Source organism: Myotis davidii, unplaced genomic scaffold, assembly GCF_000327345.1.
Source record: "Myotis davidii unplaced genomic scaffold, ASM32734v1 scaffold1497, whole genome shotgun sequence".
In the NCBI taxonomy this organism is placed as follows: Eukaryota; Metazoa; Chordata; class Mammalia; order Chiroptera; family Vespertilionidae; genus Myotis; species Myotis davidii.
This window is the reverse complement of record NW_006290147.1, coordinates 195390-213233: the sequence shown is the minus strand read 5'-3', so window position 1 is coordinate 213233 and position 17844 is coordinate 195390. Positions and strand designations below refer to the sequence as shown.

The following is a 17844-nucleotide window of genomic DNA, read 5'->3' as shown; positions in this document are numbered from 1 at the left end:
AAATTGTCCATTTAATAAATATATATGTAATATGTATATGATATATATGAATATGAATGTGTATATTATATATATAAATTACATGTATAATTTAAATAGATCAGGGGAAAAGTTATTTTTAACAATTTGGATTATAGACACACATAGCATAGTATTCAGTCCTAATTCGTGCAAGGGCCTCAGCCCCACACGCAGAGGCTGCCTCGGCCCTGCCTCTGCGTTGGCCCTTGCAGCCCCAGCTTCGTCCAGAAGGTTGTCCAGAAGGACATCCAGTCTAATTTGCATATTATGCTTTTATTATATAGGATCATTGACATATAACATTTGTAAGTTTAAGGCGTATAACTTGTTGATTAGTTAACAACTCTATCATGTCACATAATTACTATTTCTTTTTGGTGGTGAGAACAATTAGGATCTAGTCTCTTACCAACCACTGTACTGTGGACTGTAACTACTATGCTGCACTTCAGATCTTTGGGACTTATTTATGTTGTTTAAGAATGCAAACTTGGAACTAGTACATAAACATGTCCTGCAGTCCTCATTTTTAGAAACAATAGTCTATATCTATACTGAAAATTAAGCAAAGTATAATGCTTAATGAGAAGACACTAGAATCATTCCATAAAAATTTAGAAAAACTAAACAGCCCAGAATTATAACACTATTATTATTTAAAGTTGTTTAAAAATTCCAAGTACTTTCAAATGTAAGCAACATGTTTATGTGTGTATGTGTGTGTGTGTGTGCGTGCAAAAATAACATATCAAATTTATGATCTGGCAGTAAAATAAATATAAATGACTCAAAATATAAAAGAGTATTTAACTTAAAAATGCAAACAACACACCTATTTTCAACTATTGGTAAACTTATAAAATTACGTGAAATGATGATTTGGAACAGATGTGGAAAAACAGTCACCTTTAAAGCTACTCGTGAGCATCTTCGTAAGTTTTACAGAGACCAACTTTCAGTGTCCAAGGAAATTTTAAAACCAGAAACTCTTTTTTAAAAAAACACACACATATTTTTATTCATTTCAGAGAGAAAGGAAGAGAGAGAGGGAGATAGAAACATCAGTGATGAGAGAGAATCATTGACCGGCTGCCTCCTGCACGTTTGGGGATCAAGCCAGCAACCCAGGCATGTGCCCTGACTGGGAATTGAACCATGACCTCCTGGTTCATAGGTTGATGCTCAACCACTGAGCCACGCCGGCCGGACCAGAAACTCTTGAACCTAGGAATTTTTGCTCGGGAATTATCGCATAGACCCATTTAAATACACAAGAGCTCATTATAATGTTATTCAATTTTGATTTAACAACAAAGAATCAAACCACATGTCCAATAACTTAGAAATGATTAAAAGATTGTGTGCATCTATTTAATGGACTAGAATAAAACCTTTAAAAAAAGATTCAGGAAGTTCTACATGCTGCTATGGTATGTTCCCCATTACAAGTATATATAGAAAATGTAATAATATATTTTAGAAAAGAGTTAGGGGTCCTTGTAATGAGGCAGAATGGAGAAACTTCAAGTTTTTCATTTACAATTTCATAGTTTTTTTTATCCTGTACATGTAACGTATATGTTTATGCTTATATGTGAGTGTATATCCATCTATAAAATATATAGTTTTTAGAAATTGGATAAGTTCACTATGACAGATTACTAGAAAAGATTAACTGCACATTCCATTTTAAATGTTTATATTACTTGGTATTGAGGACAAAACAAATATAACACATCATCCTCAGAAGCATGTATACATGTATGCAATCATGTTATCACAACACACACAATCTCAAATTAGTTAGGTCTGGAAAATCGCAATTAAATTTGCTTGGTAACTTTTCTAAGGGAGTGGAAACTGAAGCTATGTTTTTGTATTGTGATAATGATGGAAAATTAGTTATCTGTAACAAGAGCCACTTATTTGAAAAATTCACATTCTGAAGTTTTGGAGATTTTGATATGTGTAACAAGGCCTTCCTAATGTATATAGGCCAATGGCTTTTTCAGACATTTTGGCAAATTAGACAAATATACAATTACTATTTCTTAACAAACCCATCAAATGTCTTATAGCTTTTTCTGGAGGATTACCTATACTGAATTGAGAAATAACATTCCTCAGTGATGGATATAACTGGAACCTTAATTTAAGTACAAAAGATTCAGAAATTCCATTGTGCATTTGCACAATGTAACAGCAAAGTAACAGCATAGGGGCAGTCTGGACTTTGCTGTTTCAGAATTCATTTTTCTATTCTCTATTCATAATATTAGAAATCTAAATATTAGAAAGTGTGCACAATATAATCATCACATCTCATTTATTTTATAAAATGTATTTAATTTCATTTCTATTACTTAATATCATTAATATTATGGTCATTGTCTGCCTTTAAAATATTGCTGAATAGCTCTAACTGTAGCTGAAAACAATAACTGGGAACTCTGTTTTCAGATCAAATGCCCAAAATAGTTTTTGCCACTCATGAAGAAAGCTGACAAGATGTAGAATTGAATGATACCTTAAAGAGGGATTTAGAGCTACATACAGTAGGTATGAAATGTGAATAGTAGCTCTGGCTAAACCCAGGGCATATAGTTCTAAGTAAACAACTGATAGATAAATGTAAAACAAAATCAATATAATTAAAACAAAACGTATACTACAGGTAGGCCAGGAGAAAAACATACATTTCTAAATACCCTAAAAAATAAAATACTAGTTAAATAGTATTTCTCCTCAGTAAATGTAAGAGGTTGATTTGAACATGATTCTGCTCTCCCAAGTTCAATGCTAATAGCTTTGGTTAGTTGAAATGAGAATACTAACAGATGAGCATATTTTGATGAGTCTTCAATTAGAGAATAATTTTTGCTATAGATAAACCATTTTATGATTTTGTCAATCTTTTCTGCTATCAGTCAATTAAAATACTATCAATAATCCTAAAAATACAAAAACTTTAGAAATCAACTGAAAAGTATATGAATCTCAATTTTATATTATGTGATAAACATGAGTCCATATTTTTAATATTCACAAGAATGAATAATAATACAAGTTAAACAGGTTTTCATTCAAATTTCTTGCCCAAATGAAGCCATTTGAGGCACTACATGCCTTTTGGGAACAACTGTTCTATTAAAACTATGTTTGTCCAAATGTATAAATACATTTAAAGCGCTATCATAAAATGTTTATTGCTGTGTCTATCAAAGACAGAAAAAAATCCTGATAACCTAATCAGTATATTAAGCTCCATGAAAACACAAACCAGATAAATATTTTCAAGTGCATTTCAAAAAGCATGGTATGTAATGGCTTATTCAATGCCTACTTGCCAAACAAAGGATTGAGTTATATATATCTGGCAATTACATTCATACCCAAATGGCCTTAATCATGTGAAATAAAAAAAAGAAGAATCTGCTATGCTTTTAAGAAAATAAGACAAAAAATACAAATGAATTCCCTATTACCCTCAAACCAATATTTGAATTATAGCACAGCGGGGGACTTTACTAGTATAATTCTCTGTGCACCTACACATAGCACAATACTTGCAAAGAGAAGATATTTGTTGAATGAATGAATGTAGCCTGAATAAGGAATTGGAAAAAAAATAGCCAAAGATAATTCTACCACAACAATTATTAGAATAAGTCAATATAATTTAATAAATTTAATAGCAGTAAGTCAAACATGCTAGGGGAACACCTGTGAGAAGTATTTACTAGTAAGTGAGAATGAGGTTCAGGAAACCCTTCCCTCAGAGGGACATTAGCATAATTTTGGTGGATGGATTTAAAGAAGAAATTCTGAGAAAACAAAACAGTGCATTTGAGAAACTACATCTAGCCATGGTTATAGCAGATAACTTAATACTCATCATACACAAGTTAATTTTTTTAAAAAACTGAAAAAGATCCATAAAATATGGCAATATGGAGAGCAGGGGTAAGCAGTGTCTGTTTGTTGAATAACTACAGACTCAATTGTGCTAAACGTATAGATCAATTTGGGGAGAATTCACATCTTTACTATAGGCAGTCTTTCAATCCATGAACATGACATGTCTCTCCATTTACTCAGATCTTCTTTGATTTATTTCATCAGGGTTTTGTAGTTTCCCACATAAAACTCCTGCACAGATTTGGTCAGTTGTACATAATATCTCCTTATCCATCTGTAATGATGTCTACTATTTCATCCTGATACTAGTAAATTTTGATCTCTTAATTTTGTGGTCATTATAAATTTTATTGATCTTTTATTCAATGAACCAGCAATTGGTTTCATGGCTTTTCTTTACTGTTTCATGTTTTTCAATTTAACTGATTTTTGTTCTTATATTTGTTATCACTTTCTTTCTGCTTGTTTTTTATTTAATGTGTTCCTTTCTGGTTTCTTGAAATGGCTGCATGAATCATTGATTTAAGACTTTTCCTCCTTTGTAATGCAAACATTTAGTGCTATAAATTTCACTCTCAGTACTGCTTTAGCTGTGTCCTACAAGTTTTGACATCTTGAATTTTCATTTTCCTTCAGTTGATGTATCTTGAGACTTCCTTTTTGACCCATAAGTAATTTAGAAGTGTGTTATTTAATTTGTGTTTGAAATTTTTTCTTTCTATTATTGATTTCTAATTTGATTCCATTATGGTCAAAGAACATACTTTAGATGATTTTAACTTGCTTACATTTTTGGGGGTTAGTTTTGTGGCCCAGGATATGGCCTGTCTTGGGAAAAAAAAAATGTGTATTCTGCTATCTATAGCTATAAAAGCCTAAGCAACTGAACAACCATTTGACCAGTTGCTATGACACGCACTGACCACTAGGGGGCAGAATATCAATGCGGAAGCTGCCCCTAGTATGCTCCCACAGTGGGAGCGCCACTCAGCTGACTGATGGACACCAGGCACAGGGCTCACGGCTGACTGGCTGACCGCCACTGGCTGACCGCCACAGCCAGGAGACTACAGAGAAGCGGCAGTGAGCCTAAGGAGCAGCAGTAATGGCAGGGTCAGCAGGGCCAGCATGAGCAGGACTGGCAGGCAGCATTGGATTGCTGGTTTTGGCCTAATCCCTGCAGGATATGCCGAGGGACCCCCACCGGTGCACGGGCCTCTGATTGGCTATAATGTTCTAAAAATGTGGATTATATTCTGTTGCTTAATGGTATTGTTCAATGAAATAATAGATCTGAAACGTGCAATTCAGTAGGAGTCCTGACAATGCAGGTTGATTGAGTTAAGAAAGTTTATTCTGATACCTTGTTTTGTTTTACCGTTTGAAGTCTGATATATACTTTATGACAGCAAGGCAATTTACCATGATTGTCATATTCAGGCTCTAGTTTAAAATATCTAAAACCAATATATACTTTATTTTGCTACTTCTATATCCAATTCCTACTTCTGCATTTAATACAGCTTTTGGCAAGATAAAGCAAGAGGCAGGAGTCAGGGTTGCACAGAGCAACAAATCATTTTTCCATGAAGTTTTTCTACTATTCCAGTGGCTATTGTCAGAGGAGACTAGGAAAATCATAAGGGAATTCATCTTTGTCTCCATTTAGTGGCCAGTACTATCCCCTCACCCAAATGTGTTTACTCAAGATTAATTATATTCATAGCCAAGAATGGTTAATCTAGCATATCAAAGTAAACTATATTATGCCCAGGTTGCTTGTTATAATCAATACACAGAAAAAAATTAATAAAGCTAATAATAATTGGATGTGAAGATAAAAAATACTGACAACTTGTGTGTTCAATAAGTTGGATAAAAAATTAAACTTGATATTACACAGTTAGAAAAATAGTAAACAAAAGGTATAATTTATAATTTAGTCATAAATATATTTAGCAGCTTTCTTTGGCCTATGTAGTTTTCAATACAGTCAGCAAAAATTGAAAGATTCGAGGAATTGCATTCTATTATCATGCCTCTTCCCATTTTAAACGTGAGCTTAATTATAAAGCTCCTCACGAAGTACTATAAAATACACTGAAGGTTTTATTTGGGCTTAGGCAGGCCTATAAAATAGATACATCTGTAATAACTGTTTGTACATTAGTAGTACTGTTTATTAATATATGTAGTTGCAATCAGCCATCATTGTAGAAGCATTATTAAAATAAATCTTCAGTAATATACAAACTAAGGGATAGTACATAAGCCTTCTTAATCAATTAGAGTTTATGTGGTCAATAAAACACACAGGACCGCAACAGCACATTTCATTTTTTTCCCTGGGAAATCAATATCCACAATAGAAAATAAATGTCAGATTGAAGCTTTAAATTCTGTGGTTCTGAGGTATATTGGAAATAGCTCTGGGCTGGTACTCACGGCACCAGAGTTCTAATCCAATTTAGTCACCATCATTGACTTTGAAAAAGTAACACCTTTTTAAAGACTTAGTTTCTCTTCCTAATTTAATTCTTGGTCTTGTTACTAAAGTGTCATTGAATGCACATTGCCAAGAGAGGACCACAGCATTTAACCTGCAGGAACAGATTCACCATAATTATTGACTATAATCTTTCAAACTCCTGGATCTGTCTACCAAGTTATGGGATTTTGTTATTGTTGCTGAACTCAATAATAGAAATACGCTTGAAGGCATGGTCAGCATATAAGAACCTTATTCTCCTGCTACTATTATAGGGTAAGAGTAAAGAATTTCTGCAAACCTAAAGCCAAATATATATTTCAATAATATATTTTTAAAATACGGGATTAGGTATAAAAATAGGTCACTCTTACTGCATATATACTCCATTTTCTTATAAGCTTCTGTGATTTTATATTTTGCACTTGTTTGTTACTTGGATTCTTACCCCTATCTATATGATAAACTTCTATTTATCTTTAATACACAAGTCAAAAATTCTAGGTTGATATTAAGATATTTAAGTGACTGAAAACTTTACTAATCTTATTCTTAACTGCCCAACAAAGTAAGTGTTTGAAACCAAAAATAAGAAGAGAACATATTCTAAAACCAGAAATCTTTTATATGACCTCCTATAACAACAGAGATAAGATAAATATATGTTAACAGCTCATTTGATATCAGTCACCCAAAGTAAATCTGCATAATTGGGACAACAATATTAACCAAGAATAGCTTTTAAATATCAGCGTATGTCCCACCTTAATAAATAAATTCTTATTGGCCTCAGTGATTGAGAAATAAAAAAAAAAACAAATTAAATCAATGTATCTTGTCTGTCTTCAAATACTGTGTATAGACAGATTTTTTTTCATTTTTCCCTTTTTTATTTATTGTCTAAAATTCTACATATTCCCAGCCATTCCCACCCCGGGAAAGCCCCCACCGCACCAGATTTTTGCTGTTGATTATGTTCAAGGATAAGTCAACAAACAATAAACACAGCATGGGTTCTATGAGACTATCCTATAGCTAAAGTGAAGAGAAACAGTCAAGAAATAGTCATAAATCATAAGTATGTATGTATATAAAGTAATATGTAAGAACAGTTTAGTATTTCATAGGAATTGATATATACTCAAGTTGCCATTCAAGTGTGGAAATATTATAAAATTTATTCGTAGATTTCTGGGACTTCAGTAAATAGAACAACCACGTACTCATTCTAAGGAAGTTGATTGAAAATATTTTCAAAGGTCACTAGAAAAGAAAAACAAAATAACAACACGAAAATTGAAAAGTACTGGCATTTATTAATAAAATCACCTTGAGTCTTTGACAGACTTATATATCCAACTGTCAACTTGACACATCTACTTGGATGTTTAATTGACATCTCACACACAACACAGCCCAAACAAAATTCCTGAAATCTCCCTCAAAAAACTTCACATAGTCTTTGCCATCTCAGTTAACAACTCCATCCTTCTAGTTGCTCATGCCAAAAACCTTAGATTCATCCTTGATGCCTCAATTTACCTCATGCTCCTCATGTCATTAGTGAGAAAAATCCTTTTGCTTCTATGTAATGAAAGCTATAATATACCACCTGGATCCCCCTCCGGACAGAAGGATTTTTTTTCCCCGAGCTTCTATGAATAGTGCTGATAGACAATCCTAATCTACCATCTCTCTTCAAGATTTGTCTCCATTGGTGGGATTATCTTATCCAAAGTCACTCTCACTGGTCAATACAAGGATAAAAAAACCTGCCACCTTTGCCCCAACTCTAGACAACTTTACAGGGACATAACTCTCAGTTCCTGAGCTCTCCATTCAGTTGTATGAAACCTCCATGGATATTGTCCCAGACACTGATCAAATTGAATACATTTGAACAAATACTGAACGAAGTCCTGAAACATGCTACAGCATGGATGAATATTGAAAACATTATGCTAAGTGATAGAAGATAATCACTTAGGACCATATCTTGTATTTTTCAATTTGTATAAAATTATTAGAAAAAAACACTATTGCTACAGAAAGCAGATGAGTAGGTTCCTAAGGCTGGGAGAGGGAGTGGAGATTGACTATAAATGGCATGCTGATACCAGGTGCTGCTAGTTTGAGAGATTTTAAGAAATTCTGAAGCCTGATCCAGGATAGGCTATTCATATAGAAAAGCTGATGCAAACAGCTTGGGCAAGGTTGCAAATTGGATGGGGTGGGTTCTCAGGGAATCACCAGGGTGAGAACAGTGTGGGCCAGGCTGATGGAAACTCAAATATGGCTACCAGTCAGCTCTGCAAAGGGGGAGGTCCCAGCACAGGAACAATGACCCTTGAGAGGACCCCTGTCTTGGAGAAAGACGCCCCCAAGTTCTGCTTCAATGCCAGACAATCCAGTTCCTCTCTGTATGTCCCTGGATCCCTGAAAGCCACAGCCCAGCATTGGAGCCAGAGGGAGCAAATCTGTGTAAATTTGTGCACAGGCCCTTTAAAAGCAAGAGTCTGGGACTCCAGCACCTTCCATGTTACTCAGTCACAGTCCCTGCTGGTTTTTATAATCCAAAGTTACATGGACTTATCTTTCCAGCTCTGAAACACTGGGCTGGGGGTCTGGTGTGGGGCTGGGACCCCTTGTTTCTCTTGGGAGGCCTCTGCAGTGGAAATATCCCTCCCCCAAAAACCTGCCACATATGAGTGTCGGACCAGCCCATTCCACACTTCTGCCCCTCCTCCCAGTCTCAATGTGCTTTGTCTTTACTTCTTTAGTTGTGGACCTTCCATTCAGCCAGCTTTCAGGTGGTTCTGAATGATTATTCTGTATTTTAGTTGTAATTTTGATGTGGTTGTGGGAGGCAGCAAGTACCAGTGTTTACCTATGCTGCCATCATGATTCTTCATTTGCTCAACCCACCTCTTTTTTTTCCTCAACTGGTGAGTCATTTACATGGGAATCCTATATAATAAAACCCTAATATGCAAATCTACCAAATGGCAGAATCACCGGTCGCTATGATGCGCACTGACAACCAGGGTAGAGACACTCAATGCAGGAGCTGCCCCCAGTGGTCAGTGTGCTCCCACAGGGGGAGTGCTGCTCAGCCAGAAGCCAGGCTCATGGCTGGCAAGCGCAATGGTGGTAGCAGGAGCCTCTCCCGCCTCCTTTGCAGGTGGGCGGTAAGGAGTGAGGGGTCCTGGACTGCAAGAGGGTGCAGGCCAGGCTGAGGGATCTCCCTCTCCAGTGTACAAAATTTCATGCACTGAGCCTCTAGTTATTTTTATAAGTTCTCTTCTTACAATAAACAAGGGAAATCTATATTCATGAGAATAAATGTATGACCACAATGTTTGTTTTTTGAAATACATTTTTTATTGATTTCAGAGAGGAAGAGAGATAGAAACATCAATGATAGGATAGAATCTTTGATCGGCTGCCTCCTGCACGCCCCACACTGGAGATGAAGCCTGCAGTCCTTGCATGTGCCCTGACCAGAATCGAACCATGACCTCCCTGGTTCATAGGTCAATGCTCAACCACAGATCCATGCCAGCTGGGCTTATGATTTTTTAAACAAGTAATGATAATTAAAATTTTAGCCAGAATACTTTCTTTTGGATTCTCTTTACAGTGGGAAAAATGACTTAAAGATTATTATGATGACATTTTATGCAAATTGCATTTTTACATTATCTTAATGTGCATATAATAATAGCTACTAAGCACTCCAGCTTGAAACTATTATACCACCTGCCCCTCAACACTAACTGAAATAAAAGACTATCATTTCAAGTCAAAGATACACTGAAAGAACATTTTCTTTTTTCTTTCTTGACATAACCTGAAAATAACACATATTCCAATAGCATATCATTTTCTCTTTCACTGAAGCATCTTGTTATCCACATTTTCCCAATACTTAGAATGTTTTCAAAAGAATATTTCCTCCGGTTTTAATCATACCAGCAGACTTGTTGTTGTTGTTTTTGCCCAGATAGTGTTCTAAAAAGTATAAACAGAATTACTCTACTAGGGCATGCACTCACCAGTTTATTGCAAGCCTCTCAATTCTATTCTCTATTGCATTTGTGGTAGCTAGACTCTCAGACATTCCCCACGGACCTCTTCTCCTGGTATTCATACCCACATTGTATCATAGTTGCCTTGTGTGTCCAATAGGGTACAGCAGAAGTAATAGTATATCTCTTCTGAGATTAGATTATGAAACACTGGCATGATCTCTCTTGAATCATTTTCAATGGAGGAAGCTAGCTGCTTTGTTGTGAAGACACTCATTGAAGCCTATGGAGAGACACATGGCAAAAAACTGAAGTCTGCCAGCAACCATATGAGTGAGTTTGGAAGTGGATCATCCAGCTTCTAATAATTGCAATTGCTCCCAACCTCAAATATGCAATATCATAAGAGATCCCGAGAGAAAACCGCCTACTTAAGCCACTCCTAAATCCTTGACCCACAGTAACTGGGAAGTAATTGGTACTGTTGTTTGAAGTTCCTAAGTTTCAGGGTAAATATACTATGCAGCAATCAATAATGAATACAGAATTAACTAAAATATTCACCTGCATAGTACTTAAAGGATTTTGAGAATGTATGTTTGTATTATTTAGGATAATTAATGTTAGCTGCCACAATAAACCAATAGACCAAAGTTTATTTCTTGCTCATGCCACAGTCCATTTCTGCTTGGGAGCTTTTCCTCAAAAGTTTATTGTGGATCTGGGATTCGTTTTAGAAATAAAACCCACTAAAATTTATTCACTTTCAGCTGTACACGAGGGAGAGATAGTGAACACAGAGAACCCATACTCATCCTTGAACCATAAAAAAACACATCACTTCTCTCATATTCTTATTTGTGAAAGCTCAAGTACATGACTCTAGCCAAACTGACAAGCAAGAAAGACTCGGTAATGCACAAAACTTATAATCTAGTGGAAAATGCAAATAATCAATAAATATTTGCCATACTGTGCACTACACTGTAATTATACACAGATGTTCATTATGCTTAAGAAAACAGGAGGGCAATCTAAGCCAGACATGAAGAACATTTTCAAGAAGAGATTAAAATCTCAGTTTGAATCTGGTCACGAGTAGTCAGCTCATGGGAAGGAACTTGGTTTCTTCCCGGCAGTAAATATTGGTAAAAGAAAAAAAAAGAAAAAGAAAAAAAAGTGGATTCATAAAGACATTGAAAATGTATAATCAACAGACTAGGTGATTTATTGAAAACCAGGCAAAAGGAAGAGAAAAGAGTTAGGAAAAATGTGTAACTTCATTGTTCAGTTAATTGAATTCACTATTCAATAAGATAGAGATACTTTCTAAGGAACAATTCCGGTGGTAAAAATAACCCTATCATTTGGATACAATTGGTTTGAGGTTCCTGTATAAAATCCAAGTGGAAGTATCTATAAGACTGTGGGATTCTTGCACCAAAAGATCAAGGGAAAGCCCTAGGCTGCAGGTAAACATTTGGAAATGTTAGCTTATATGTTAGCCTTATTCAAGAGTCATTGAAGTACTGGGAGTAGTGGAATTGCCCAGAAAGAAGGCTGTCCACCAAGCAAAGGAGAAAGCCTAGGACTGAATCACAAAGAATTTCAACATTCAAGGGATGGGCAGAATAAAATTCACCCACAAGAAAAAAAAGCAAAACAAAAGGAACAACCAGAATTGTAGAAAGAAAACAGAATAATATGCTATGATGAAAGCTGAAGGAAGAGTGTTTTAAGGGAAAAAAGTGATCTACATTTTTGAAAACTTATGATTTAGCAAATAAAATAAGGTCTGAAAAACCCATTGGCTACATCAACAACATGGCTGTTGATGTCCTCAACAATAGTAGTGGTAGTAGTGTGAATGAAAATTAAAATGTAGCTGATTAAAAATACATGGATCTTATTTATTAATTTTTATTAATTTCAGTGAGAAGGAGAGAGAGATAGAAACATCAATGATGAGAGAGAATCATTGATTGGCTGCCTCCTGCTTGCACTCTACTGGGGATGGAGTCTGCAACCCGGGCATGTGCCCCTGACAGGAATCAAACCCAGGACCATTTAGTCCACAGGTCCACGCTTTATCCATTGTGCCAAACCAGCTAGGGCTACATGGATCTTTTTGAAATAGAGAATACAAGTATCTAACTTGTTCAATAAAGAGAGATAAGAAAAACATCATGCGAACCAGAAACTTTTATTTTATTTTTTTAAATAATATGAGAAACTTGAATGTTTTAAAACTGACTGGTTTGTTTAGGAAAAGGTTGAAGACCTAATGCTGAACAAAGCAAATAAGGGAGCAATCTTTCAGAGAAATGTGAGCAGATAGGAGGCAGAGCACAGATGTAGAAATTCACCACATTAAAGAGGATCACAATTCCATGGCATCTAGTGAAATAACAAAGTGCTTGTGTGAAACAAAGGTGATCTTTTGATTAATGCGATTAATGAGGACACCTAAAAGCATTCCACTAAGAGTTATATAGAAGAAAAAAGGTGTCCATGGTTACTACTGTTAATTAATATTGCTTTGGAGGTAATAACCAAAGCAATTTGATGAAAGAAATGGATATGGCTAATAGAAAAATATTCAAAATGCTTTTGAGTGAAAAAAAGGGGACATTTGCCTACAGGGTAATAATGAACTTCTCAATAACAACAAACAACACTAGAAGAAAATGAAACAAAAAGTCTGAGGGACAATTATTTCAAACTATATTCAGCCAAACCATCCATCAAAGATGAAAAGAGAGCAAACATATTTTAGACATATAATAACTCATACTACTTTCTTTCTTGCTCTCTTTTTCAGGAAACTATGTAAGTAAACTATGTAAGAAAGAAACCAGTAAACAGAAAGTCCAATAAAGGATGATGGGGTGATGATAATGATGATATCTTATCTAATAAAAGAGAAATATGTAAATTGTCTTATCTAATAAAAGAGAAATATGTAAATTGACTGTCACTTCACAACACCCCCACAGCCAATCAGGAGTGAGTATGCAAATTAACCTGACAAAGATGGTGGCGGCCCCGCCCCCCTGGCTGCTCAGGGTCTCCCTGCCACACTCCACACCTGTCAACAGTCCTTGCAGCCTCCCTGTGGCCCAGCCCCAGCCTCAGAGGCAACCCTCTGGTGCCTGAGTTCGTAGCTCCCGGTGTCTGGCGTCTCCCTCTACCCCACCTTGCCTCGCTGCTCTGGTAAACAAAACCCTAGCATTGGAGCAGCCCTGTGGGTGTAGATGTGTGTGGGAGCTTGCTCGGTGCACAGTTAGCATGCCCCCGGAGCCCCAGGTCAGCCAAGGGGCGATGGTGGCAGCTGTGGCAGCAGGGGCAGACAGCTCAGCTTTGTTTTGAATAGATGAAAGAGGCTACCTACACAGTAACCCATATTACATGCACCGGGCTTCTAGTTAATAATAATAAGAGAGAGATTACAAAATTATTTGATATATTTGCCTAGAAACAATATTAAAATGTGTTTTACAGAGCTTGTGGATGATTTAGGAAGGATTAGCAAAAGGTGCTTTGAAAAATGAGAAAATCAGATAATAATATTAAAATGGTGCTGAGACTCAATTTCCAAAGTATGGATGGGGGGATTCCCCTCACAGCACATGTAATTCTCCAGACACCAGCTGGGTGTCTACTATTCAACCTAATTCTGACACTGTCTACCAGGAGGTAGCATCAGATTCCACAGGTTGAAGGCTCAGTCCCACAAGTCTGCTCCCTGTGCCCCCACTTTCAGATGCCAGGTGCAAGCTCAGTCTATCACTAGTGCTCAGACCTACCATCTATAGCTCAGAGGTCCCCCCACACTCTGCTCAGGTTCAACTAATACAATTGGTTTGAGAGCGACTCACGTAAATCAGAGAAACGTTTCACTACTAAATCACTGGGTTATTATAACAGGATATGACTGAGGAACAGCCAGATGTAGGTGAAGCATAGGGCAAGGTATGGAGAAGGGGGGCACAGGGTTTTCATGCCCTCTCCAGAGCACCACTCTCACCAAATTTCTGAGTGTTCACCAACTTAGAAGCTTTCTGAATCCTGTCCTTTTGGGTTTTTATAGAAGCTTCATTAAATAGTGATGAGTAATTAAAGCACTGGCCTTTGACAACTGATTCAACCCACAGCCCCTCTCCTCCTACTTGAAGTTTGGGAATCAGGGGTGGTACTGAAAGTTCCTACCTTCTAATCACAGGGTTGGTTTCTTTGACAACCAGCCCCCATCCTTAGGTTACCTAATGGCTTTCCAAAAGTCACTTCATTAACATAACAAAAGACACTTTTATGGCTCTAATCACAGGAAATTCAAGGCTTTTGGGAGCTCTGTGCCAGCAATTGGTGGCAGACCAAATATATTTTTTTTCGTATAAATCACAGGATCACAATTATAATATGAAATGGTGGCGGTACAGGAAGCTGCCCTGAAATACTAGTATGGAGGACTGAAGCTTGGTGTTAATGGACACCAAGGGGGAATCAAATGACGGATTAAAAACAAAAGGAGGATTTCTGGTTATTTTGCTCTAAGGGTTCATTCCAATAGGCCTAGAATTGGCTCAGGTGTGTTGCTGAAGTATGAGATGTATTTCCATAGTACTGACCCTGAGTCAATGAAATATAATGTACTATTTTGTAACCATGGGCCCAAGGCAAGTTTCAGCACATTTTGTGCCACCTTGTCAGCATTGTTTGTCAAGTGAGATTGATGGTTTGCATCTGAATGATGGTTACACCAGATAACAGCAGCAATGTTTATGGTTTGCATAAGGGTTTCACCACTGGGGTTGGTCATGTAGCAATAATATGACCAGAAAGGTGTAAGAAGCTCTGGCCAAGGCTTCATCTCTGGACCCATGTAAATGTTGGTGTTACCTGATCCTATTACAGCTAAGCTGCCAGACTGCACAGGAGAACGAACAGCCGGGCTCTCAGAGGATTCAGAAAGAACGCTTTTATTGCAGAAGCACTAGTGTGGTGACTCAGGACAATCAGTCTCCAAAGCCTGAGCATTGACTGTAGTGTGTTCTCACATTAAATGGCCCTGAGTTCTTTGTTTCTTAACTTCCGGGCTCTGTGGCGGGTTTTGCAACCCCCATGGTTGGAATGGGGGGAGTGAGATTACACCCAAAGGCCTGACCTGGCTGGTGCCAGTGCTGCCAACCCCCTCCAGGGGTTGAGTATGGTTCATGGTTTATGGCCTCTGTAAAATGGTAGTATTCAGGGAAACAGGTTTTGCAAGGCTAGACAAGGATTAACAATAGAAACGGGGCTTAATTATAGACCAGCAAGAATGTGCGTCAGAATACTGGTTGCCTGGGCACAGACTCAGCTTGCTAGTCTCCCCGAGTTACCCCTTTATTCGCTCACAATCTAAGTGATAAAGCAGGACCATTAAGGGAAGATAGTTGGAGCCTGCTTCCAACCTTTCCAGTCCCTTGCTGTGATGCATAGCAGCAAGTAGATTTGTAAACCTTGTCATTTTGGGTTCTGTGAACCTTCTTTAACATTCTAAACTTGTTTGACTGCCATCATTAACACAGCTATTGAAAAGTATATGTAACTGATAAGATTAACAGTTATTAAAAAGTGTATGTGATTGATAAGATTACGTGTACTTATCCATTATGTATAATTTTCAATTATTTTTTATAGTCCTACTGTGTACACTCTTCAAGTTATACATCCCTTGTCTGAGACTTGCATAGCACCATTTAGATTAGAATATGCACGTCAGACAGTTTTTCTAGTGATGGTATATTACAAAGCAAAAAGAGACTATTAAATATAAGGACCGAAAAACATTGAATACTGAGTTCTTATTTCAGTAACCAGATTTTTTTTTAATGTGTAAGCATTTTATTTTAATTATCTCATTTCAAAGTTCTTATTTGGAGAACAGAAAGTCATTTCATTATATATTCATTCCATTTCTCAAAGGCTTCCACAGATTTCATCAAATTCATGTTTCAGAGTTACTCTAGGTGTATTTGGAGATCCAGGTGTATTTGGAGATTCATCATCAATTTAGCTCACTTGTGCTTTGAATCTTTTACAATATTGAAGTCAATAGCACACTGTAAATTATCTAAGCAGATGGGGCAAAGGTCTTACAGGCCCATAGTCTCATTCTTCCAGGTGGCTGGAGCCTTGAATTAGCCTGGCCAGCCAGTGGCAATGTCAAAGTTCAAACTTGTATCAAATTTCATAGGTTAATCACTTAAAGGATCAAAGAGGCAAAATACATGTGACTTCAGGAAAATAATAGCTATAAAAAATTGAGTAGGCACTTAAAGATATTTTCACAAGTTTCTTAACTTTGCAATCATTGTATGGAAATAAAAATCACTGCCATATCTGGTAAAGCTGAATATTCTTGGGCCATCTACCAAAGAGCCCTGTCCAAAGACAAAATTCTAAGAGTCTCTTGGGTAAAGACCAATCATTGTTGTACTCATGATGAGAGGGATAACTTGAAACGCAGGCAGGTAGGGCAGGGGTCCAGTGGAAAACAAAGGCAGGAAGTACATAGGCAGGGGCAGACATGGCAGTTTGAGTAGCCTAACCACAGGAACCAACCCAAACAGAAATAATAAAATGTTTCTGGACTCAAAGTGGGAGGCACGGGAATACAAGGGAGGGCCTGCAGTAAACAAGGTGTATGAATGCATAGAAACAGAAAAAATTCAGCCATAGGTACAGAAAAACAATACATAGAAACAGGGAAAGTTCAGGTCTGTTGCTGGGCAAGAACAATGAGGGAGTTAATCAGGTGACAACACAGATAGACATAGAGCAGGCTTGTAGCAAATATATAACCCTGGACTACAAGGCTTTAACGGGCAGCTCATTATTGGGCTCCCCTCCCCATGAGAGGAGTCTGAACCTGCTTGTATTAAATTTTCTAAACTTTTGCTTAAATCTTCTGGTCTGCAGAGCTCATTATTAAGCATTGTGAGACATGACCCCGGGAAAACACCTCTGCTCACTGCTCCTGTCATCAAGGATACAAAAGATATTTGCAGATTTCTTTGTTTTTATAAACTTAAGGATTCCCCCTATATGAATGTGTAGCTTACATGTGTTGTCACTGAATCTATATGAACATTAAGTTATATAAACAGGAAACTGTTCTAGAAGTTTTACTATTAAGCCACATAAAAAGGCTTCTTGGTAGCCTTGAGCTATCTATTTATCTATATATATCTATATATAAAAGCCTAAGCAACCATTACAAACAAATCACCGGAATGACCAGAATGACTGGTCGACCAGTTGCTATGATGCGCACTGACCACCAGGAGGTAGACGCTCAACAAAGGAGCTTCCCACTGGTGGTTAGTGCACTCATTACAGCCAACGTTC

General features: G+C 37.0%; 1 pseudogene; it reads right to left on the bottom strand.

Annotated features, from left to right (window-relative positions):
- Window positions 1-16352: 16352 nt before the first annotated feature.
- LOC102765391 overlaps window positions 16353-17844 on the bottom strand; it is a 33785-nt pseudogene continuing 32293 nt past the window's right edge.